Source organism: Phyllobates terribilis, unplaced genomic scaffold (genome assembly GCF_046119375.1).
Source record: "Phyllobates terribilis strain yellow unplaced genomic scaffold, ASM4611937v1 Scaffold_142__1_contigs__length_4687701, whole genome shotgun sequence".
NCBI classification, from domain to species: Eukaryota; Metazoa; Chordata; class Amphibia; order Anura; family Dendrobatidae; genus Phyllobates; species Phyllobates terribilis.
The window spans coordinates 1,383,442-1,407,881 of NW_027362902.1; the positions used below are offsets into that span (position 1 = coordinate 1,383,442).

General features: G+C 43.1%; 11 non-coding genes across 11 annotated transcripts; all 11 read left to right on the forward strand.

Moving 5' to 3' along the window:
* Positions 1-748: 748 nt before the first annotated feature.
* LOC141206522 (U2 spliceosomal RNA) lies at positions 749-939 on the forward strand. Its single transcript, XR_012277076.1, has one exon. It is a non-coding gene; the product is annotated as a U2 spliceosomal RNA (small nuclear RNA).
* Positions 940-2,054: 1,115 nt separating this feature from the next.
* On the forward strand, positions 2,055-2,245 carry LOC141206523 (U2 spliceosomal RNA). The gene has a single exon (XR_012277077.1). It is a non-coding gene; the product is annotated as a U2 spliceosomal RNA (small nuclear RNA).
* Positions 2,246-3,360: 1,115 nt separating this feature from the next.
* On the forward strand, positions 3,361-3,551 carry LOC141206063 (U2 spliceosomal RNA). The gene has a single exon (XR_012276729.1). It is a non-coding gene; the product is annotated as a U2 spliceosomal RNA (small nuclear RNA).
* Positions 3,552-4,666: 1,115 nt separating this feature from the next.
* On the forward strand, positions 4,667-4,857 carry LOC141206524 (U2 spliceosomal RNA). The gene has a single exon (XR_012277078.1). It is a non-coding gene; the product is annotated as a U2 spliceosomal RNA (small nuclear RNA).
* Positions 4,858-11,244: 6,387 nt separating this feature from the next.
* LOC141206366 (U2 spliceosomal RNA) lies at positions 11,245-11,440 on the forward strand. Its single transcript, XR_012276992.1, has one exon. It is a non-coding gene; the product is annotated as a U2 spliceosomal RNA (small nuclear RNA).
* A 1,115-nt stretch (positions 11,441-12,555) lies between these two features.
* On the forward strand, positions 12,556-12,746 carry LOC141206526 (U2 spliceosomal RNA). Its single transcript, XR_012277080.1, has one exon. It is a non-coding gene; the product is annotated as a U2 spliceosomal RNA (small nuclear RNA).
* A 1,115-nt stretch (positions 12,747-13,861) lies between these two features.
* Positions 13,862-14,052, forward strand: LOC141206527 (U2 spliceosomal RNA). Its single transcript, XR_012277081.1, has one exon. It is a non-coding gene; the product is annotated as a U2 spliceosomal RNA (small nuclear RNA).
* Positions 14,053-15,167: 1,115 nt separating this feature from the next.
* LOC141206528 (U2 spliceosomal RNA) lies at positions 15,168-15,358 on the forward strand. Its single transcript, XR_012277082.1, has one exon. It is a non-coding gene; the product is annotated as a U2 spliceosomal RNA (small nuclear RNA).
* A 1,116-nt stretch (positions 15,359-16,474) lies between these two features.
* LOC141206159 (U2 spliceosomal RNA) lies at positions 16,475-16,665 on the forward strand. The gene has a single exon (XR_012276825.1). It is a non-coding gene; the product is annotated as a U2 spliceosomal RNA (small nuclear RNA).
* Positions 16,666-22,730: 6,065 nt separating this feature from the next.
* Positions 22,731-22,930, forward strand: LOC141206339 (U2 spliceosomal RNA). The gene has a single exon (XR_012276970.1). It is a non-coding gene; the product is annotated as a U2 spliceosomal RNA (small nuclear RNA).
* A 1,116-nt stretch (positions 22,931-24,046) lies between these two features.
* LOC141206529 (U2 spliceosomal RNA) lies at positions 24,047-24,237 on the forward strand. The gene has a single exon (XR_012277083.1). It is a non-coding gene; the product is annotated as a U2 spliceosomal RNA (small nuclear RNA).
* The last annotated feature ends 203 nt before the right edge of the window (positions 24,238-24,440 follow it).

The following is a 24,440-nucleotide window of genomic DNA, read 5'->3' on the forward strand; positions in this document are numbered from 1 at the left end:
AGCAAATGCCCTTGTTATCAACAGCAGCCTTTTAAACTCACCTGAGCTAACAGGTATGTGCGCTGGTTACTCTGCTGCGCTTAAAATTTCTTTTTTGGTTTGCTACAATGCCTTTTCTGAAACGTTGTCTCCTTCTGCTGGAACACTGACTTCTTTCATTTAATGCCTGCAGACTATAAAAGAGAACCCAACCCAAAAAGTTTGGTTGATTAGACTGTGGCATTCTGTTAAACTGTTGCTTATGGCGGTCTCTGTGAGCTTCTCAGCGACATTCAGCCAGCCAGGTATCCTGCCTGCAGTAGATGGAATGTGGCAATGGAACGCTGGCTGCGCGTGTCATAATAGGCTCTGAGCCTTTATATACCTGTGCACAGCAGCAGCCACCTTCAGTCTGCTGCTGGACAGCCAGCAGCAGCAGCAGCAGGAGAGGTATGTAATCAGGAGCCCTCCTGCTAAGGGTAGACAGCTGCTCGTTCCACCCCACCCCCCGCCTTAATTGGTTCTCCTCCCTTCCAACGGTGTTGAGGCGGGTGGGAACAGCAGGGGGTGAAGGTGCTGTGTTTAAAGAGGTGGAGTTATGCAGATCTAAAACGCGTGGATTGCAGCAGCAGCAAGCCGAAAAGTGCAGGCATGTAAGGGATCTAGAGGTTGACAACATGTCTTCTTAACGGGAGTCCAGGAGCTCATCTCCACAAATGGACTTTTTAGGATCCTTGGGTGGCTCCGTAGTTTGAAACCAATTCTGGTTATCGCTTCTCGGCCTTTTGGCTAAGATCAAGTGTAGTATCTGTTCTTATCAGTTTAATATCTGATACGTCCCCTATCTGGGGACCATATATTAAATGGATTTTTAGAACAGGGAGATGGAAAAAGAGCTTGCTCTGTCCACTCCACGCATTGACCTGGTATTGCAGTATCTCCAGGACCGGTGCACCCCTTCTTTAATGCAGTTTCTAAAATCAGAAAGAATTGAATTCAATGTTTTTTGTTCATTTTGCTTGTTTGTCGGATTTTGGGATGGACTCTTTGGCTCTGCTTTTCTTCTCCTCATTGGATTTTTCATGTTCAAAGTTGCAGAAGCCAGATTACAAGCTCATTTTGGTTCAACTTCAGCAACTGTGCATTGCATTGCCATGTAATGTGATGCAATGCTATCTTTCTAGCTCTCCCTTTTTACTTCCTTTTGGATAAACAGACATATTAGGCAAGCATTTTGGAGCTTTCACCTAAATAACTACAGGTGGTGAGATAAGCTGCACAATATAATTGACCTTTCAGTATATTGTTGCACACACACCATCTATTTAGCAAATGCCCTTGTTATCAACAGCAGCCTTTTAAACTCACCTGAGCTAACAGGTATGTGCGCTGGTTACTCTGCTGCGCTTAAAATTTCTTTTTTGGTTTGCTACAATGCCTTTTCTGAAACGTTGTCTCCTTCTGCTGGAACACTGACTTCTTTCATTTAATGCCTGCAGACTATAAAAGAGAACCCAACCCAAAAAGTTTGGTTGATTAGTCTGTGGCATTCTGTTAAACTGTTGCTTATGGCGGTCTCTGTGAGCTTCTCAGCGACATTCAGCCAGCCAGGTATCCTGCCTGCAGTAGATGGAATGTGGCAATGGAACGCTGGCTGCGCGTGTCATAATAGGCTCTGAGCCTTTATATACCTGTGCACAGCAGCAGCCACCTTCAGTCTGCTGCTGGACAGCCAGCAGCAGCAGCAGCAGGAGATGTATGTAATCAGGAGCCCTCCTGCTAAGGGTAGACAGCTGCTCGTTCCACCCCACCCCCCGCCTTAATTGGTTCTCCTCCCTTCCAACGGTGTTGAGGCGGGTGGGAACAGCAGGGGGTGAAGGTGCTGTGTTTAAAGAGGTGGAGTTATGCAGATCTAAAACGCGTGGATTGCAGCAGCAGCAAGCCGAAAAGTGCAGGCATGTAAGGGATCTAGAGGTTGACAGCATGTCTTCTTAACGGGAGTCCAGGAGCTCATCTCCACAAATGGACTTTTCAGGATCCTTGGGTGGCTCCGTAGTTTGAAACCAATTCTGGTTATCGCTTCTCGGCCTTTTGGCTAAGATCAAGTGTAGTATCTGTTCTTATCAGTTTAATATCTGATACGTCCCCTATCTGGGGACCATATATTAAATGGATTTTTAGAACAGGGAGATGGAAAAAGAGCTTGCTCTGTCCACTCCACGCATTGACCTGGTATTGCAGTATCTCCAGGACCGGTGCACCCCTTCTTTAATGCAGTTTCTAAAATCAGAAAGAATTGAATTCAATGTTTTTTGTTCATTTTGCTTGTTTGTCGGATTTTGGGATGGACTCTTTGGCTCTGCTTTTCTTCTCCTCATTGGATTTTTCATGTTCAAAGTTGCAGAAGCCAGATTACAAGCTCATTTTGGTTCAACTTCAGCAACTGTGCATTGCATTGCCATGTAATGTGATGCAATGCTATCTTTCTAGCTCTCCCTTTTTACTTCCTTTTGGATAAACAGACATATTAGGCAAGCATTTTGGAGCTTTCACCTAAATAACTACAGGTGGTGAGATAAGCTGCACAATATAATTGACCTTTCAGTATATTGTTGCACACACACCATCTATTTAGCAAATGCCCTTGTTATCAACAGCAGCCTTTTAAACTCACCTGAGCTAACAGGTATGTGCGCTGGTTACTCTGCTGCGCTTAAAATTTCTTTTTTGGTTTGCTACAATGCCTTTTCTGAAACGTTGTCTCCTTCTGCTGGAACACTGACTTCTTTCATTTAATGCCTGCAGACTATAAAAGAGAACCCAACCCAAAAAGTTTGGTTGATTAGTCTGTGGCATTCTGTTAAACTGTTGCTTATGGCGGTCTCTGTGAGCTTCTCAGCGACATTCAGCCAGCCAGGTATCCTGCCTGCAGTAGATGGAATGTGGCAATGGAACGCTGGCTGCGCGTGTCATAATAGGCTCTGAGCCTTTATATACCTGTGCACAGCAGCAGCCACCTTCAGTCTGCTGCTGGACAGCCAGCAGCAGCAGCAGCAGGAGAGGTATGTAATCAGGAGCCCTCCTGCTAAGGGTAGACAGCTGCTCGTTCCACCCCACCCCCCGCCTTAATTGGTTCTCCTCCCTTCCAACGGTGTTGAGGCGGGTGGGAACAGCAGGGGGTGAAGGTGCTGTGTTTAAAGAGGTGGAGTTATGCAGATCTAAAACGCGTGGATTGCAGCAGCAGCAAGCCGAAAAGTGCAGGCATGTAAGGGATCTAGAGGTTGACAACATGTCTTCTTAACGGGAGTCCAGGAGCTCATCTCCACAAATGGACTTTTTAGGATCCTTGGGTGGCTCCGTAGTTTGAAACCAATTCTGGTTATCGCTTCTCGGCTTTTTGGCTAAGATCAAGTGTAGTATCTGTTCTTATCAGTTTAATATCTGATACGTCCCCTATCTGGGGACCATATATTAAATGGATTTTTAGAACAGGGAGATGGAAAAAGAGCTTGCTCTGTCCACTCCACGCATTGACCTGGTATTGCAGTATCTCCAGGACCGGTGCACCCCTTCTTTAATGCAGTTTCTAAAATCAGAAAGAATTGAATTCAATGTTTTTTGTTCATTTTGCTTGTTTGTCGGATTTTGGGATGGACTCTTTGGCTCTGCTTTTCTTCTCCTCATTGGATTTTTCATGTTCAAAGTTGCAGAAGCCAGATTACAAGCTCATTTTGGTTCAACTTCAGCAACTGTGCATTGCATTGCCATGTAATGTGATGCAATGCTATCTTTCTAGCTCTCCCTTTTTACTTCCTTTTGGATAAACAGACATATTAGGCAAGCATTTTGGAGCTTTCACCTAAATAACTACAGGTGGTGAGATAAGCTGCACAATATAATTGACCTTTCAGTATATTGTTGCACACACACCATCTATTTAGCAAATGCCCTTGTTATCAACAGCAGCCTTTTAAACTCACCTGAGCTAACAGGTATGTGCGCTGGTTACTCTGCTGCGCTTAAAATTTCTTTTTTGGTTTGCTACAATGCCTTTTCTGAAACGTTGTCTCCTTCTGCTGGAACACTGACTTCTTTCATTTAATGCCTGCAGACTATAAAAGAGAACCCAACCCAAAAAGTTTGGTTGATTAGTCTGTGGCATTCTGTTAAACTGTTGCTTATGGCGGTCTCTGTGAGCTTCTCAGCGACATTCAGCCAGCCAGGTATCCTGCCTGCAGTAGATGGAATGTGGCAATGGAACGCTGGCTGCGCGTGTCATAATAGGCTCTGAGCCTTTATATACCTGTGCACAGCAGCAGCCACCTTCAGTCTGCTGCTGGACAGCCAGCAGCAGCAGCAGCAGGAGAGGTATGTAATCAGGAGCCCTCCTGCTAAGGGTAGACAGCTGCTCGTTCCACCCCACCCCCCGCCTTAATTGGTTCTCCTCCCTTCCAACGGTGTTGAGGCGGGTGGGAACAGCAGGGGGTGAAGGTGCTGTGTTTAAAGAGGTGGAGTTATGCAGATCTAAAACGCGTGGATTGCAGCAGCAGCAAGCCGAAAAGTGCAGGCATGTAAGGGATCTAGAGGTTGACAACATGTCTTCTTAACGGGAGTCCAGGAGCTCATCTCCACAAATGGACTTTTCAGGATCCTTGGGTGGCTCCGTAGTTTGAAACCAATTCTGGTTATCGCTTCTCGGCCTTTTGGCTAAGATCAAGTGTAGTATCTGTTCTTATCAGTTTAATATCTGATACGTCCCCTATCTGGGGACCATATATTAAATGGATTTTTAGAACAGGGAGATGGAAAAAGAGCTTGCTCTGTCCACTCCACGCATTGACCTGGTATTGCAGTATCTCCAGGACCGGTGCACCCCTTCTTTAATGCAGTTTCTAAAATCAGAAAGAATTGAATTCAATGTTTTTTGTTCATTTTGCTTGTTTGTCGGATTTTGGGATGGACTCTTTGGCTCTGCTTTTCTTCTCCTCATTGGATTTTTCATGTTCAAAGTTGCAGAAGCCAGATTACAAGCTCATTTTGGTTCAACTTCAGCAACTGTGCATTGCATTGCCATGTAATGTGATGCAATGCTATCTTTCTAGCTCTCCCTTTTTACTTCCTTTTGGATAAACAGACATATTAGGCAAGCATTTTGGAGCTTTCACCTAAATAACTACAGGTGGTGAGATAAGCTGCACAATATAATTGACCTTTCAGTATATTGTTGCACACACACCATCTATTTAGCAAATGCCCTTGTTATCAACAGCAGCCTTTTAAACTCACCTGAGCTAACAGGTATGTGCGCTGGTTACTCTGCTGCGCTTAAAATTTCTTTTTTGGTTTGCTACAATGCCTTTTCTGAAACGTTGTCTCCTTCTGCTGGAACACTGACTTCTTTCATTTAATGCCTGCAGACTATAAAAGAGAACCCAACCCAAAAAGTTTGGTTGATTAGTCTGTGGCATTCTGTTAAACTGTTGCTTATGGCGGTCTCTGTGAGCTTCTCAGCGACATTCAGCCAGCCAGGTATCCTGCCTGCAGTAGATGGAATGTGGCAATGGAACGCTGGCTGCGCGTGTCATAATAGGCTCTGAGCCTTTATATACCTGTGCACAGCAGCAGCCACCTTCAGTCTGCTGCTGGACAGCCAGCAGCAGCAGCAGCAGGAGAGGTATGTAATCAGGAGCCCTCCTGCTAAGGGTAGACAGCTGCTCGTTCCACCCCACCCCCCGCCTTAATTGGTTCTCCTCCCTTCCAACGGTGTTGAGGCGGGTGGGAACAGCAGGGGGTGAAGGTGCTGTGTTTAAAGAGGTGGAGTTATGCAGATCTAAAACGCGTGGATTGCAGCAGCAGCAAGCCGAAAAGTGCAGGCATGTAAGGGATCTAGAGGTTGACAACATGTCTTCTTAACGGGAGTCCAGGAGCTCATCTCCACAAATGGACTTTTCAGGATCCTTGGGTGGCTCCGTAGTTTGAAACCAATTCTGGTTATCGCTTCTCGGCCTTTTGGCTGAGACCAAGTGCTTCACAGCAGGAGGTTTCAGTTGAAGGGCACTCAGGTACCCCTCTCCTTGGCCTGGCAGGATCGTCCACTTCGGTGGGCTTCACCTGCCTGCTGCTATTAGGGAGAGGGATTAGTCCTAGGGTAACGGGCAGCGATCCCCCAGCCTTCAGGTGCTTTATCTCAAAGCTCTGAAGGCGCAGATTGCAGGCGGTTGCAATTTGCATTTTGTTGCGCCATACCATGGAGGTTGACCCCAACCTCGTGCCTCTATATGCGAGGCTTAAGAACACCATAAGGGTCCGATTTACGGCTGGTGGTTCCGATATACGGAATCTGGGATATGTAGTCCAGGACGTGCTTGAGAAACTGCTCCACGTCAGAACCAACGAAATCCTTTCTATCCAGGATTATCCTCGACGTGGAGATTATGATGTAACCTTTACTGGCGAAGGTATTTTCAAAGATGTTTTGTCCAGAGTTAAGTCGGTAGAAAATAGCCCTGGTCTAAAAGGGATTCAGATCATCGAGCACGTCCTGGATGAGGTAAAGATGGTGGTTGTGAAAATCTTCTCACCCTTCATAACAGCACCAGAGGTTATTTCCTTTTTGTCAGTTTATTTTAAAAGTGTGAAATTGATTGGGAAAGTGTTGAATGAGTTTAACATCTGGACCTCAAAATGGAAGTTTTTAGTAAAATGTGAAAGAGACCCTAAATTCCCTGGAGGTGTGAGACTTCCTCCAGCTCGATTTAAAATAGGGCAAACTAATGGGGATTTTTTTTTCTCAGGAATGCCACTTTTCTGTAGGTATTGTGGTCTCTATGGGCACTCTAAGGATAGTTGTGGTGCCACTTGTAGAAATTGTGCCAGTACTGAACATGACACAAAGGAGTGCCCAAATGAAAAAAAATGCTCTTTTTGTCGGACACCTGGTCATTTCTATTTTTCTTGCCCTCACAGGTTCAGAGAGGATGAACAAAAACAAAAGGAGAAGTCCAAGACATCCGGGAATGGACGGGCCAATCAGACCACCCCTCAGGAGGAGGAGCAACAACCTGGAGCCTCGGGAGGTGATAAGGGCGCTTCAACTAGTAACAATCCCTCCGAGTCAATGACAGGTAACTCACAGGAGCCCAGGAGCTGGCTGAAAGACCATAAGGAGGCTAAAAGGAAGGCTGAGAAAGATCATAAAGGGGCGGTCGGTAAGGCCAAAAAAGAGCGCCAAAAGGCTGACACCGAGCCCAAAATTCCCACTGGGTCTCACGAGAGCGAGGGCGGTACGTGGCATTTGGTGAGGTCTCATAATAAGAAAAAGAATGGTTCCGTGGAGGTGGCTAATAGGGAGGAGATGGATACATCCCCTCACGGGGGTGTAGACTCTGGAATCCCGAGGTCCCGGGGCTCTGCTGCTCCAGGTGGGGCCCCGAACCTGGCTGCCTCCGGGGACTCTGAGGCTCCGCCATGTGCGCAGCCTGCCCCTGTGTTACGACCCTCTGCGGGTCAGCAGGGGAGTGCGGAGCCTCTCGGAGACCCACCTGACGAGGACCTAAATGGTCAGCCTATGGAGACCCAGTGTAACCTTTCTCTCAATATCCTTCCGAGCTACACCCCAGTAGCGTCGGGTCTTAATTTAAGTGAATGTTCCTTCTCCGATGATGAAGACTCTTTGATAACGGTGGATTCAGAAGAGGGCGTTGGTGAAAGTCCAAGTGGTCTGATCCGTCCATCGGATAGGTAAAGTCCAGTTTTTGTTTCTTCCTAACCATTTGTTATGATGGCTGACATTAGTGGTGTTTCCCTCAATGTGAGAGGCATAGGATCCAAGACCAGAAGAGCTACTGTTTTACATTTTTTAACCTGTTTCACAGCTTCTGTTTTCTTTTTACAAGAATGTCATATCCCTCATAAGATTTCTTACAAAAAATATAAGGAAGAGTGGAAACATGGTCCATCGGTCTGGTCTGGATCAAATGCAACCGGATCAGCCGGGGTAGCTATACTTTTTAAGGGAAATGTGTCTATTGATTTTATCCAAGATATTTTACCGGGTCGTATTCTTTTAGTTAAGGCTTTTATTGATGGGACAAGATGGCAGTTTTTAAATTTTTATGGGTCACCTGATAAAAATGAAAGGGCTGATATGCTGGAAATTTTACCTTTATTTATTAACATTTCTGAACCTTTTATCCTGGCAGGTGATTTTAATTGTATTTTAAAAGGCGAAAGCCGACGCTCCGGTTCCGTGAGTAGAAATTATGACAAAACGTCTGGAATGTTAAGCAATATTATAAATGATTGTAAATTAACTGATGTGTATAAAGAATGTAACAAGGATAGCCCTATAGACGCTGGTTTCACCTGGAGCAATTCTACATGTAGCTCCAGGATAGATTTTGTATTAGGTTCAGAAAAAATACTGCCAGTGAAATGTGAAGTTTTAACTAATATTCTCTCAGATCACAAGGTTTTATCTTTTAGAGTGAGGATTAATGGAAAGAAGAAATGTGGTAAGAAATCTTGGAAATTGAATGTGTCCCTTTTAAAAGATCCACAAATTTTATCGGATTTTATTGAGTTTTATGTAAAGTGTAGAAAAAGGAAAAACCCCAATATTTCTTTTAGCTCCTGGTGGGATAGAATGAAAATAAACATTAAAGATTTCTTTATAAAGAAAAGCATACAAAAAGCTAAAGAAAAGTTTGAGATCTATAATTTTCTTAATATCAGGTTACAGACATTGTACAAATTCAAAGACAATGGTCTGGATGTAGGTAATGATATATTGAGTCTTAAAGGAGAAATTTCAAAGTGGTTGGAACAAAAAGGAAAAGAACTGATTTTTCGTTCAAAGGTAAAACACGTAGAAGAGGATGAGACTTGTTCCAGGTATTTTTTTAAGAAAAACAAACAGGCGAAAACAATAATTGATAACATAGATGGAGATAATAATATCAACGTTATATTGGATAAGGTAAATGTCTATTTTAATGATCTTTTTAATGTAAAAACTGTAGACCATGATTTAATACACACTTTCCTGGGGGAGATCAAGTCCACCCTAGATGCTGATGCCCAAAGTTTTTTATCCCAACCTCTATGTGAGGAAGAGATTTTAGAAACCATGAAGAGTTTTAAAAATGGTAAAGTGCCCGGCCCTGATGGTATCCCCATAGAGTTTTATATAAGTTTTTATGATATTTTAAAAGATGATTTGTTTAATTTGTTTTCCGAAGTTTTTAATAATAAGGTTTTACTCAACTCATGGAAGAAAGGTGAGGTATCACTACTATACAAAAAAGGTGACAAAACGGATCTTAAAAACTGGAGGCCGATAACTCTTTTAAATAGTGATTACAAAATTATGGCTAAGATCTGTGCAAATCGGTTGAAAAAGGTGATACATAAAGTAATTCATGCAAATCAGGTATGCGGGGTACCTGGGCGTAGTATCTGGGACAATTTAAACCTGGTGAAAGATTGTATTGAAGATGTAAAAACCAGAAAGACAAAGATGTCAATCCTAGCGGTGGATTTTGAGAAAGCTTTTGACCGCGTGTCTCATTTTTATCTTTTTAAAGTTTTAGAAAAAATGGGCATTCCGGGTGGGTTTTTATTGTCTCTTAAAGCTTTTTATAATGATTGTACGAGTAAGATTTTAGTTAATGGTTTTAAAACAAAAGAGGTAGTTTTAAAATCAGGGGTGAAGCAGGGTTGCCCTTTGTCCCCCCTGCTTTTTATATGTGCTATAGAACCCCTTTTATGTACAATACGCCGGGATAAGCAAATATGTGGAGTACCCTTACCCGGAGGGAACGGTCTACAAGTTAAAGTTGTAAGCTATATGGATGATGTAGCAGTGTTTGGATGTGATGTACCTTCAATACAAAAAACGATAAGCCAAATTCAGTCTTTTTGTACAGTTTCCGGTTTTAAAATTAATCTTACTAAATGTAATATTTTAAATGTCGGGGGGATGAGTTTACATGATGTACCAATTGAAGTTACAGATTCCATTACTATTTTAGGTGTTTCTTTTAATGAATCTAATAATGGTTTTAATAGCTGGGATGCGGCAGCACAGAAAATTAATCAGAAAATCTGCATGTGGAATATGAGAAAGCTGTCAATGGAAGGTAAAGTTCTGATTGTAAAAATGGTGATATTACCTATCCTGTTATATCTTAGTTTGGTGTTCCCCCCTCCTACAAATTTGTTGAAACGAATTACAAAAGTATGTTTTACCTTTTTTTGGGGCTCAAAAATGGAGAAACTCAAAAGAGAAATTGTGACAAAGCCAAAGGTTAAAGGTGGGAAAGATTTCCCTGTTTTAGATAAGTTTCTTTTAATACATTTTTTCTGTTTCTGTTTTAAAACCCTTTTTAAAGATAATTACCTTTCCTATTTTATGCGTTTTAACACTGGTTTTCTCATGAGAAGGTTTGGTTGGTTTGAAACGGTTTTATCCTTTCCTTACGCTTTTAACCTGCCTGCACATTATGAGATTTTAAAGAAAATTATTCTTGATTTTAATTTGAATAAGAAACAGACAGGGGATCTATGTAACAGCAAGACACTACTCAAACAAATTAGTACTGATGTGACGTTGTGTGATATTGAACGTTATGATGATGACAAAACTGTACACATATGGAAAATGATTAACGCCCCTTATCTTTTTAATGTACAGAAAGACATGTCTTGGAGCTGCGCACACCACTGTCTTCCTTGCCGGGCATTCCAGTACAGAAGAGGTTTTGTGAGGTCTGCCATCTGCCCAAGAGAAGGTTGTCAAGAAGAAGAGACAGTGAAGCATCTTTTATGGACTTGTGCTTTTGCTAAAGAGTTCTGGAGAAGATTAATCCCCCTGCTGGAGAAAATGGTGGACCTCAAGGACTTTAATTTTGCATCAGTGTTATATGGTCTTCTGGAATGCCCAACAATGGACCAAAAAATAATGGCGTGGAAGATAGTGAATTGTGCCAAGATAGCGCTCTGGAATGCTAGAAATATTGCTGTTTTTAAACATGAAATGTTACCAGTAGATGATGTTTTAGCCTTTTGTAAAAGTGAAATGTACATATACTATTTATTGGACAGGAAAAAGAATGTAACGTTGGCAGGCAAATGGCTTTTTAACCTATGGAATATTTGAAGTCTTGTAAAATTTGCTGTGATGGAATTTTTATTTTTCTTTGAAGTCCCGAAAGTGTAATGTGGATGTAATGGTTTTATTTCTGTAATTTGTTAAATTTTAAATAAACGGTTTTTATCCCCATGTGGGGGATAGCCAAATTAAAAAAAATCTGTTCTTATCAGTTTAATATCTGATACGTCCCCTATCTGGGGACCATATATTAAATGGATTTTTAGAACAGCTAGATGGAAAAAGAGCTTGCTCTGTCCACTCCACGCATTGACCTGGTATTGCAGTATCTCCAGGACCGGTGCACCCCTTCTTTAATGCAGTTTCTAAAATCAGAAAGAATTGAATTCAATGTTTTTTGTTCATTTTGCTTGTTTGTCGGATTTTGGGATGGACTCTTTTGCTCTGCTTTTCTTCTCCTCATTGGATTTTTCATGTTCAAAGTTGCAGAAGCCAGATTACAAGCTCATTTTGGTTCAACTTCAGCAACTGTGCATTGCATTGCCATGTAATGTGATGCAATGCTATCTTTCTAGCTCTCCCTTTTTACTTCCTTTTGGATAAACAGACATATTAGGCAAGCATTTTGGAGCTTTCACCTAAATAACTACAGGTGGTGAGATAAGCTGCACAATATAATTGACCTTTCAGTATATTGTTGCACACACACCATCTATTTAGCAAATGCCCTTGTTATCAACAGCAGCCTTTTAAACTCACCTGAGCTAACAGGTATGTGCGCTGGTTACTCTGCTGCGCTTAAAATTTCTTTTTTGGTTTGCTACAATGCCTTTTCTGAAACGTTGTCTCCTTCTGCTGGAACACTGACTTCTTTCATTTAATGCCTGCAGACTATAAAAGAGAACCCAACCCAAAAAGTTTGGTTGATTAGTCTGTGGCATTCTGTTAAACTGTTGCTTATGGCGGTCTCTGTGAGCTTCTCAGCGACATTCAGCCAGCCAGGTATCCTGCCTGCAGTAGATGGAATGTGGCAATGGAACGCTGGCTGCGCGTGTCATAATAGGCTCTGAGCCTTTATATACCTGTGCACAGCAGCAGCCACCTTCAGTCTGCTGCTGGACAGCCAGCAGCAGCAGCAGCAGGAGAGGTATGTAATCAGGAGCCCTCCTGCTAAGGGTAGACAGCTGCTCGTTCCACCCCACCCCCCGCCTTAATTGGTTCTCCTCCCTTCCAACGGTGTTGAGGCGGGTGGGAACAGCAGGGGGTGAAGGTGCTGTGTTTAAAGAGGTGGAGTTATGCAGATCTAAAACGCGTGGATTGCAGCAGCAGCAAGCCTAAAAGTGCAGGCATGTAAGGGATCTAGAGGTTGACAACATGTCTTCTTAACGGGAGTCCAGGAGCTCATCTCCACAAATGGACTTTTTAGGATCCTTGGGTGGCTCCGTAGTTTGAAACCAATTCTGGTTATCGCTTCTCGGCCTTTTGGCTAAGATCAAGTGTAGTATCTGTTCTTATCAGTTTAATATCTGATACGTCCCCTATCTGGGGACCATATATTAAATGGATTTTTAGAACAGGGAGATGGAAAAAGAGCTTGCTCTGTCCACTCCACGCATTGACCTGGTATTGCAGTATCTCCAGGACCGGTGCACCCCTTCTTTAATGCAGTTTCTAAAATCAGAAAGAATTGAATTCAATGTTTTTTGTTCATTTTGCTTGTTTGTCGGATTTTGGGATGGACTCTTTGGCTCTGCTTTTCTTCTCCTCATTGGATTTTTCATGTTCAAAGTTGCAGAAGCCAGATTACAAGCTCATTTTGGTTCAACTTCAGCAACTGTGCATTGCATTGCCATGTAATGTGATGCAATGCTATCTTTCTAGCTCTCCCTTTTTACTTCCTTTTGGATAAACAGACATATTAGGCAAGCATTTTGGAGCTTTCACCTAAATAACTACAGGTGGTGAGATAAGCTGCACAATATAATTGACCTTTCAGTATATTGTTGCACACACACCATCTATTTAGCAAATGCCCTTGTTATCAACAGCAGCCTTTTAAACTCACCAGAGCTAACAGGTATGTGCGCTGGTTACTCTGCTGCGCTTAAAATTTCTTTTTTGGTTTGCTACAATGCCTTTTCTGAAACGTTGTCTCCTTCTGCTGGAACACTGACTTCTTTCATTTAATGCCTGCAGACTATAAAAGAGAACCCAACCCAAAAAGTTTGGTTGATTAGTCTGTGGCATTCTGTTAAACTGTTGCTTAAGGCGGTCTCTGTGAGCTTCTCAGCGACATTCAGCCAGCCAGGTATCCTGCCTGCAGTAGATGGAATGTGGCAATGGAACGCTGGCTGCGCGTGTCATAATAGGCTCTGAGCCTTTATATACCTGTGCACAGCAGCAGCCACCTTCAGTCTGCTGCTGGACAGCCAGCAGCAGCAGCAGCAGGAGAGGTATGTAGTCAGGAGCCCTCCTGCTAAGGGTAGACAGCTGCTCGTTCCACCCCACCTCCCGCCTTAATTGGTTCTCCTCCCTTCCAACGGTGTTGAGGCGGGTGGGAACAGCAGGGGGTGAAGGTGCTGTGTTTAAAGAGGTGGAGTTATGCAGATCTAAAACGCGTGGATTGCAGCAGCAGCAAGCCGAAAAGTGCAGGCATGTAAGGGATCTAGAGGTTGACAACATGTCTTCTTAACGGGAGTCCAGGAGCTCATCTCCACAAATGGACTTTTTAGGATCCTTGGGTGGCTCCGTAGTTTGAAACCAATTCTGGTTATCGCTTCTCGGCCTTTTGGCTAAGATCAAGTGTAGTATCTGTTCTTATCAGTTTAATATCTGATACGTCCCCTATCTGGGGACCATATATTAAATGGATTTTTAGAACAGGGAGATGGAAAAAGAGCTTGCTCTGTCCACTCCACGCATTGACCTGGTATTGCAGTATCTCCAGGACCGGTGCACCCCTTCTTTAATGCAGTTTCTAAAATCAGAAAGAATTGAATTCAATGTTTTTTGTTCATTTTGCTTGTTTGTCGGATTTTGGGATGGACTCTTTGGCTCTGCTTTTCTTCTCCTCATTGGATTTTTCATGTTCAAAGTTGCAGAAGCCAGATTACAAGCTTATTTTGGTTCAACTTCAGCAACTGTGCATTGCATTGCCATGTAATGTGATGCAATGCTATCTTTCTAGCTCTCCCTTTTTACTTCCTTTTGGATAAACAGACATATTAGGCAAGCATTTTGGAGCTTTCACCTAAATAACTACAGGTGGTGAGATAAGCTGCACAATATAATTGACCTTTCAGTATATTGTTGCACACACACCATCTATTTAGCAAATGCCCTTGTTATCAACAGCAGCCTTTTAAACTCACCTGAGCTAACAGGTATGTGCGCTGGTTACTCTGCTGCGCTTAAAATTTCTTTTTTGGTTTGCTACAATGCCTTTTCTGAAACGTTGTCTCCTTCTGCTGGAACACTGACTTCTTTCATTTAATGCCTGCAGACTATAAAAGAGAACCCAACCCAAAAAGTTTGGTTGATTAGTCTGTGGCATTCTGTTAAACTGTTGCTTATGGCGGTCTCTGTGAGCTTCTCAGCGACATTCAGCCAGCCAGGTATCCTGCCTGCAGTAGATGGAATGTGGCAATGGAACGCTGGCTGCGCGTGTCATAATAGGCTCTGAGCCTTTATATACCTGTGCACAGCAGCAGCCACCTTCAGTCTGCTGCTGGACAGCCAGCAGCAGCAGCAGCAGGAGAGGTATGTAATCAGGAGCCCTCCTGCTAAGGGTAGACAGCTGCTCGTTCCACCCCACCCCCCGCCTTAATTGGTTCTCCTCCCTTCCAACGGTGTTGAGGCGGGTGGGAACAGCAGGGGGTGAAGGTGCTGTCTTTAAAGAGGTGGAGTTATGCAGATCTAAAATGCGTGGATTGCAGCAGCAGCAAGCCGAAAAGTGCAGGCATGTAAGGGATCTAGAGGTTGACAACATGTCTTCTTAACGGGAGTCCAGGAGCTCATCTCCACAAATGGACTTTTTAGGATCCTTGGGTGGCTCCGTAGTTTGAAACCAATTCTGGTTATCGCTTCTCGGCCTTTTGGCTAAGATCAAGTGTAGTATCTGTTCTTATCAGTTTAATATCTGATACGTCCCCTATCTGGGGACCATATATTAAATGGATTTTTAGAACAGGGAGATGGAAAAAGAGCTTGCTCTGTCCACTCCACGCATTGACCTGGTATTGCAGTATCTCCAGGACCGGTGCACCCCTTCTTTAATGCAGTTTCTAAAATCAGAAAGAATTGAATTCAATGTTTTTTGTTCATTTTGCTTGTTTGTCGGATTTTGGGATGGACTCTTTGGCTCTGCTTTTCTTCTCCTCATTGGATTTTTCATGTTCAAAGTTGCAGAAGCCAGATTACAAGCTCATTTTGGTTCAACTTCAGCAACTGTGCATTGCATTGCCATGTAATGTGATGCAATGCTATCTTTCTAGCTCTCCCTTTTTACTTCCTTTTGGATAAACAGACATATTAGGCAAGCATTTTGGAGCTTTCACCTAAATAACTACAGGTGGTGAGATAAGCTGCACAATATAATTGACCTTTCAGTATATTGTTGCACACACACCATCTATTTAGCAAATGCCCTTGTTATCAACAGCAGCCTTTTAAACTCACCTGAGCTAACAGGTATGTGCGCTGGTTACTCTGCTGCGCTTAAAATTTCTTTTTTGGTTTGCTACAATGCCTTTTCTGAAACGTTGTCTCCTTCTGCTGGAACACTGACTTCTTTCATTTAATGCCTGCAGACTATAAAAGAGAACCCAACCCAAAAAGTTTGGTTGATTAGTCTGTGGCATTCTGTTAAACTGTTGCTTATGGCGGTCTCTGTGAGCTTCTCAGCGACATTCAGCCAGCCAGGTATCCTGCCTGCAGTAGATGGAATGTGGCAATGGAACGCTGGCTGCGCGTGTCATAATAGGCTCTGAGCCTTTATATACCTGTGCACAGCAGCAGCCACCTTCAGTCTGCTGCTGGACAGCCAGCAGCAGCAGCAGCAGGAGAGGTATGTAATCAGGAGCCCTCCTTCTAAGAGTAGACAGCTGCTCATTCCACCCCACCCCCCCGCCTTAATTGGTTCTCCTCCCTTCCAACGGTGTTGAGGCGGGTGGGAACAGCAGGGGGTGAAGGTGCTGTGTTTAAAGAGGTGGAGTTATGCAGATCTAAAACGCGTGGATTGCAGCAGCAGCAAGCCGAAAAGTGCAGGCATGTAAGGGATCTAGAGGTTGACAACATGTCTTCTTAACGGGAGTCCAGGAGCTCATCTCCACAAATGGACTTTTTAGGATCCTTGGGTGGCTCCGTAGTTTGAAACCAATTCTGGTTATCGCTTCTCGGCCTTTTGGCTAAGATCAAGTGTAGTATCTGTTCTTATCAGTTTAATATCTGATACGTCCCCTATCTGGGGACCATATATTAAATGGATTTTTAGAACAGGGAGATGGAAAAAGAGCTTACTCTGTCCACTCCACGCATTGACCTGGTATTGCAGTATCTCCAGGACCGGTGCACCCCTTCTTTAATGCAGTTTCTAAAATCAGAAAGAATTGAATTCAATGTTTTTTGTTCATTTTGCTTGTTTGTCGGATTTTGGGATGGACTCTTTGGCTCTGCTTTTCTTCTCCTCATTGGATTTTTCATGTTCAAAGTTGCAGAAGCCAGATTACAAGCTCATTTTGGTTCAACTTCAGCAACTGTGCATTGCATTGCCATGTAATGTGATGCAATGCTATCTTTCTAGCTCTCCCTTTTTGCTTCCTTTTGGATAAACAGACATATTAGGCAAGCATTTTGGAGCTTTCACCTAAATAACTACAGGTGGTGAGATAAGCTGCACAATATAATTGACCTTTCAGTATATTGTTGCACACACACCATCTATTTAGCAAATGCCCTTGTTATCAACAGCAGCCTTTTAAACTCACCTGAGCTAACAGGTATGTGCGCTGGTTACTCTGCTGCGCTTAAAATTTCTTTTTTGGTTTGCTACAATGCCTTTTCTGAAACGTTGTCTCCTTCTGCTGGAACACTGACTTCTTTCATTTAATGCCTGCAGACTATAAAAGAGAACCCAACCCAAAAAGTTTGGTTGATTAGTCTGTGGCATTCTGTTAAACTGTTGCTTATGGCGGTCTCTGTGAGCTTCTCAGCGACATTCAGCCAGCCAGGTATCCTGCCTGCAGTAGATGGAATGTGGCAATGGAACGCTGGCTGCGCGTGTCATAATAGGCTCTGAGCCTTTATATACCTGTGCACAGCAGCAGCCACCTTCAGTCTGCTGCTGGACAGCCAGCAGCAGCAGGAGAGGTATGTAATCAGGAGCCCTCCTGCTAAGGGTAGACAGCTGCTCATTCCACCCCACCCCCCGCCTTAATTGGTTCTCCTCCCTTCCAACGGTGTTGAGGCGGGTGGGAACAGCAGGGGGTGAAGGTGCTGTGTTTAAAGAGGTGGAGTTATGCAGATCTAAAACGCGTGGATTGCAGCAGCAGCAAGCCGAAAAGTGCAGGCATGTAAGGGATCTAGAGGTTGACAACATGTCTTCTTAACGGGAGTCCAGGAGCTCATCTCCACAAATGGACTTTTTAGGATCCTTGGGTGGCTCCGTAGTTTGAAACCAATTCTGGTTATCGCTTCTCGGCCTTTTGGCAAGATCAGTGGTGGTTTTCTGCTGCTGGTGTTGTTTGGAGGGCAGTTGTGACTGGGGTTCCCCCTTGTGGGGCCCTAGTGTGCGATTGAGCGGCGATTGTGTTTATCTGCTGTAAAAATGGTGGAGAAAACACGTGGATTAGAGGACTCGGTCCGTCTGAAGGTGGCTGCAGGTCATGAAGGAGAAATCGGTTTGGACCAAGTTTGCGTTGATGTCTTGAAGAACATTAATGGCTTGAAGGTAACGGATGTATTGGCACTGCAGGATTTTCAGAAACAAGGAATTTATGATATCACTTTTGTTTCTTTGAGTATTTGCCAGAGAGTCTACATGGAGTTGGTACGAATGAAGGAAGAAAAGGAATTGAAATGCCTAGAGTTTATTGCACTGGAACCTCTGTTCCAGCAGACATATAAGTATGTGGTTGTGCACATGTATAACCCTAAAGTTCCGGATGAGACTGTTTCCAATTTTTTAGCTCGGTATTGTAGTGAGGTTAAATTTTTGGGAAGAATGAAGAACAAATACAATTATCTAAATGGCAAGAGGAGATATGTTGTAAAACTGAGACCGGATGATAGAGCTATTGGGGGTGCCAAGAGCATTCCTGCACAGTTTTCTATCGGAGGAGAAAGGGGATTTTGTTTTTATAATGGACAGATGGAATATTGTAGGAAGTGTCATGAGTTTGGACATGTTCAGAAAGATTGTCCAGTGCAAGGTGATGTTTGTAGAGGTTGTGGGAAATCTGGGCATGTTGCAAGTGGTTGCCCAATGAATAAGGTGTGTGATTTGTGTGGACATGCAGATCACCTTGCAAGGAAATGTAGATTGTGGGCTCAGATTCCTAGGTCACAGGTGGACGCTGAAGAGAGGCAGAAGAAGACTCGGCAGGAAAGTGGGGAGGAGGGCGAAGGCTCAGACTCAGAGGGGGAAAGCCAAAAACAAGATGGTGGTAGGGGAAGAGACCATGCGGTGCCCAAGATGGAGGAAAAGGGGCGGAGCCAGAAGAAAGTTGGTTTGAGGGAGGGGCTGGAAGTAATAAACAAAGTAGCTGATGTGCATGGCCCGGGTGATGGGATGGATTTGTCTAATATGGCGGAGTCAGTGAATCCTGTTTTGGGAAGAGATGGGGGTGAGGAAATGGAGGTTTTGGAGGAGGAGGATTCTGATTCGGATGGAACTATAACCCCTCAGCAGCGTGATAGGGTTAACAGTGATTGGAGTGAAAATGAGGAGGAAGATGATGGCAAGGAGGAGAGTTATGCCTCCGTGATTAAAAGAAGTAAGGTGGAGGGGTGTTGGTCTGGGGGGCAGGAAGATCCAGTCTCCCTAAGACCAGGTTATTCTAACAGGGACTCGAGTTCTGAGTTGCCTGATATACGTAGAAAAGTGGGTGGCAGGAGTGGGTTTTCTCCTGGTTCATGATGGATCGGGTATGGTGGAGATTTTTTCCTGTTGTTATGATGGCGTTGTGTGTTGCTTCTCTGAATGTACGAGGGATTGGTTCTGCTTGTAGGAGAGCAGGGATACTGGAGTACATTGAGAGTGTGAATGCAGATATTGTCTGTCTGCAGGAATGTGTAATTAAATCTGCCCCGCATGAGAGTGAGTGGAATAAGGGGCAATCTTTTTGGTCCCCATGCTCAGAAAACAGGAATGAAGGGGTGGACATTTTACTGTGTAATTCCAGTCTAAAGGTTTTAGAGTTTAAAGTAATCATACCTTGGAGATGTTTGTTTTTATTAGTGGATTTTTTAGGTCAGCGGGTACGGGTTTTTAATGTTTATGCCCCTGCTGATAAACAAGCAAGAGTTGGGTTTTTGGAGTCTCTAAAGTTTGTTTTTACCAGGCAGAGACTTCACTATAGTGGCTGGAGATTTTAATTGTGTCAGATCCGCAAAAGATCGTAAGAGCTCTACGGAAGGTAGGACTGATGTTACGTCTAATATTTTAAATCAGATTGTGCAGGATTTACGCTACACGGATGCTGGTCTGATGGTTGGGCCAAGTGATAAGTTCACATACATATCAGACAGTGGACGTAGTGTTTCCCGAATTGACTATGTTTTTATGTCTGAAGGGATTAAGGTGGCCAAGTGCAACCACGTGATGACGACTTTTTCTGACCACAAGATGATAGTGGTAGATCTGTGTATAGCTGAGTCCCTGGCTTTTGGAAAGGGACTCTGGAAGCTGAACGTAAGCCTGCTGGAAGAGGAGAGTGTTAAGGTTGGTTTTAATAAAGTGTTTTTGTCTTGTGTGTCTGAACAGCACCTTTTTAAAGATTTGCTAGAGTGGTGGGACTGGGCTAAGGAGAAATTTGCATGTTATTTTAAAGGGGTGTGTTTTAGGAGAGCGAAAGCCAAAAGGGATCATGATGCTGCTGTTATTTCAAAATTGGAAGTACTCCATAAGTTTAAGAGAGCGGGGATGGAGGTGGATAAAGAGATTGCAGATTTGAAGGACGAACTGAAGAAGATACTTATTGAAAAAGGGAAGACTATTATGTTTAAGGCAAAAATAAAGCACATGGAGGAAAATGAGCAATGTTCGAGATACTTTTTTAAAAAATGTTTTAAACCTAAAGGGGTTTTTAAGTCTGTTTTTTCTCCTGCAGGGGAGGTATCTGGGGATGAGATGATTGGCAGTATTCTTTCCTTTTATGAAACACTCTTCTCTAACGATAGTAGAGCCAGTGATGCGGAAATTATTGATTATTGCAAAGTATTAACTAATAATATTCCTGAGGAGAAAATTGGGTTTTTAAGTGAGGAGGTTGGGAAAGATGAAATTAGACGGGCAGTGGATGGCTTGGCGAAAGGCAAGACGCCAGGCTGTGATGGTCTTCCTGCTGAATTTTATGTTAGATTTTGGGATATTATAGGTGTGGAGTTTTCCCGGGTGGTGCAATATGGTTTTACTCATGGGATTTTATCGGTTTCTATGCGTAGGGGGATTGTTACGCTGATTCATAAGAAAGGGGACATGAGGGATATTAAAAATTGGAGGCCCATAACATTGTTAAACAGTGATTACAAAATTATTTCTAAAATTGTGGCTGGTAGACTGGCAGATGTGATAGGTGATATGGTGGGGGAGTATCAGGCATGTGCAGTGCCTGGTAGGAAAATTTCAGATAATTTGCTGCTTCTAAGAGACTTAATTTATCAGGCTAATTTGAATAAGAATGCTCTTTTGTTACAGTCGGTGGACCTGGAGAAAGCCTTTGATAAAATATCACATAGATTTTTGTTCTCTGCTTTAAGTCACCTTGGTGTTCCGGATAAATTATTGATGGTCATTAAGAGTTTTTATTGTGGGGTCAGTAGCCAGATTTTAGTTAATGGGCATGTGAGTTCCAGTTTTAATATTTTATCGGGAGTTAGGCAGGGTTGTCCCCTGTCACCAATTCTTTTTATCTGTGTGGTGGAGGCCCTTTTAAAAAGTGTTCAAGTTGACAAGTGTGTGGCTGGTGTTTTTATTCCTGGGGGATCCGGGGGTCCAGTCAAGTCTTTAAGTTATATGGATGATATTGTTTTTACTTGTGGTTCACAGGCGGATCTCAATAGAGTGAATTTGCACGTAAGGATTTTTTGTTGTGTGGCTGGTATGGCGGTGAATTGGGGAAAGTGCCAGCTTTGTAACTTTGGGAGGCAGGTTGAGGTTAACGTGGCAGGAGTGGAGAGTAGGGAGGAAATTGAGGTTCTTGGTGTCATCTTTGAGAAGGAACTGAAAGGGAAAAGCAGCCTGAAGATTCTAGAAGACAAAATGGATCAGAAGTTGAACTTTTGGAAACTAAGGAACCTGTCGCTGAGAGGGAAAGTGCTGGTAATCAAGTCTGTGATTCTCCCGCTTCTGCTGTACACTGCTTTGATTTTCCCACCTGCTGTGCTTTGGACAAAGAGAGTGACAAGGAAACTGTTTGTGTTTTTTTGGGGATCCAAAATGGAGAAACTAAGAAGAGGAATGGTTATGTGTTCTGTGGAAAATGGGGGTTGTGATTTTCCTAACATTGACTTATTTTTAAGAATGCATTATTTTTTGAACATTTATAAATTATCCCAGTGCAATAACAGGACTGCGGACATGTGCAAATATTTAGCAGGACGGCTTTTCCAGAAATGGAGCTGGTGTGAGAAGGATTTAAGAAAACCAGTTTCGTTTGTGATACCGTTTTTTTATGTGGTGCTTAGGTCCTTCTATGATCAAAATGGGATAAGCTCCATGGTTAGACCGGACAAAAAACTGATTGTCTCAGGTATTAAGAAGAAGGAGATGTTATGTGATGTGCCGTTTTGTAATAATGCACAGTCTGGACAGGTGTGGAAGCTTTTTTTCATGCGTGGAATCAGCAACAGACAGAAGGATGTAACCTGGATGGCGTTGCATGGATGCTTGCCAACAAGGGCTTTTTTGAATGACCGGGGGATAAAGGTTCAAGAACTATGTCCTAGGGAAGGTTGCAATAAGGTGGAAACAATACAGCATATTTTTTGGGACTGTTTTTTTGCTAAAAAAGTTTTTACCTTGTTGTCACGTATGTTTGTTGCTTTAGTTGGTTTTCATTGTTTCGATTTTGAAAGGATTTTAATAGGTCAAGATTTTAAGTACTCGCAAAGGAAGCGGGCAAGCTGGATTATTTTTGTCATATATAAAGAGGTTTTATGGGACGTTCGGAATTTGGTGATTTTTAAAAAGATTGTTTTTTCCCCCATGGAATGCAGAAAGATTTTTCTTGCTAGACTGTTTTATGCCTATTTATTGGATAAAAAGAAGTATGGTGAGACAGCAGCAGAAGCACTCTGGAACTTTTCACATTGGACTTCTTACAGTAAGTAACAGTTAATTGCAGGGTTGTGATTTTTGGGATTTTGTTTTTGTTTTTCCGAATGATGATTTGAGAACCCGTTATGTGAATATGCGCTATGATGCATAAATTAATGTGGGTCTTAATCTGAGGAAAAAAAAAAAAAAAAAAATCTGTTCTTATCAGTTTAATATCTGATACGTCCCCTATCTGGGGACCATATATTAAATGGATTTTTAGAACAGGGAGATGGAAAAAGAGCTTGCTCTGTCCACTCCACGCATTGACCTGGTATTGCAGTATCTCCAGGACCGGTGCACCCCTTCTTTAATGCAGTTTCTAAAATCAGAAAGAATTGAATTCAATGTTTTTTGTTCATTTTGCTTGTTTGTCGGATTTTGGGATGGACTCTTTGGCTCTGCTTTTCTTCTCCTCATTGGATTTTTCATGTTCAAAGTTGCAGAAGCCAGATTACAAGCTCATTTTGGTTCAACTTCAGCAACTGTGCATTGCATTGCCATGTAATGTGATGCAATGCTATCTTTCTAGCTCTCCCTTTTTACTTCCTTTTGGATAAACAGACATATTAGGCAAGCATTTTGGAGCTTTCACCTAAATAACTACAGGTGGTGAGATAAGCTGCACAATATAATTGACCTTTCAGTATATTGTTGCACACACACCATCTATTTAGCAAATGCCCTTGTTATCAACAGCAGCCTTTTAAACTCACCTGAGCTAACAGGTATGTGCGCTGGTTACTCTGCTGCGCTTAAAATTTCTTTTTTGGTTTGCTACAATGCCTTTTCTGAAACGTTGTCTCCTTCTGCTGGAACACTGACTTCTTTCATTTAATGCCTGCAGACTATAAAAGAGAACCCAACCCAAAAAGTTTGGTTGATTAGTCTGTGGCATTCTGTTAAACTGTTGCTTATGGCGGTCTCTGTGAGCTTCTCAGCGACATTCAGCCAGCCAGGTATCCTGCCTGCAGTAGATGGAATGTGGCAATGGAACGCTGGCTGCGCGTGTCATAATAGGCTCTGAGCCTTTATATACCTGTGCACAGCAGCAGCCACCTTCAGTCTGCTGCTGGACAGCCAGCAGCAGCAGCAGCAGGAGAGGTATGTAATCAGGAGCCCTCCTGCTAAGGGTAGACAGCTGCTCGTTCCACCCCACCCCCCCGTCTTAATTGGTTCTCCTCCCTTCCAACGGTGTTGAGGCGGGTGGGAACAGCAGGGGGTGAAGGTGCTGTGTTTAAAGAGGTGGAGTTATGCAGATCTAAAACGCGTGGATTGCAGCAGCAGCAAGCCGAAAAGTGCAGGCATGTAAGGGATCTAGAGGTTGACAACATGTCTTCTTAACGGGAGTCCAGGAGCTCATCTCCACAAATGGACTTTTTAGGATCCTTGGGTGGCTCCGTAGTTTGAAACCAATTCTGGTTATCGCTTCTCGGCCTTTTGGCTAAGATCAAGTGTAGTATCTGTTCTTATCAGTTTAATATCTGATACGTCCCCTATCTGGGGACCATATATTAAATGGATTTTTAGAACAGGGAGATGGAAAAAGAGCTTGCTCTGTCCACTCCACGCATTGACCTGGTATTGCAGTATCTCCAGGACCGGTGCACCCCTTCTTTAATGCAGTTTCTAAAATCAGAAAGAATTGAATTCAATGTTTTTTGTTCATTTTGCTTGTTTGTCGGATTTTGGGATGGACTCTTTGGCTCTGCTTTTCTTCTCCTCATTGGATTTTTCATGTTCAAAGTTGCAGAAGCCAGATTACAAGCTCATTTTGGTTCAACTTCAGCAACTGTGCATTGCATTGCCATGTAATGT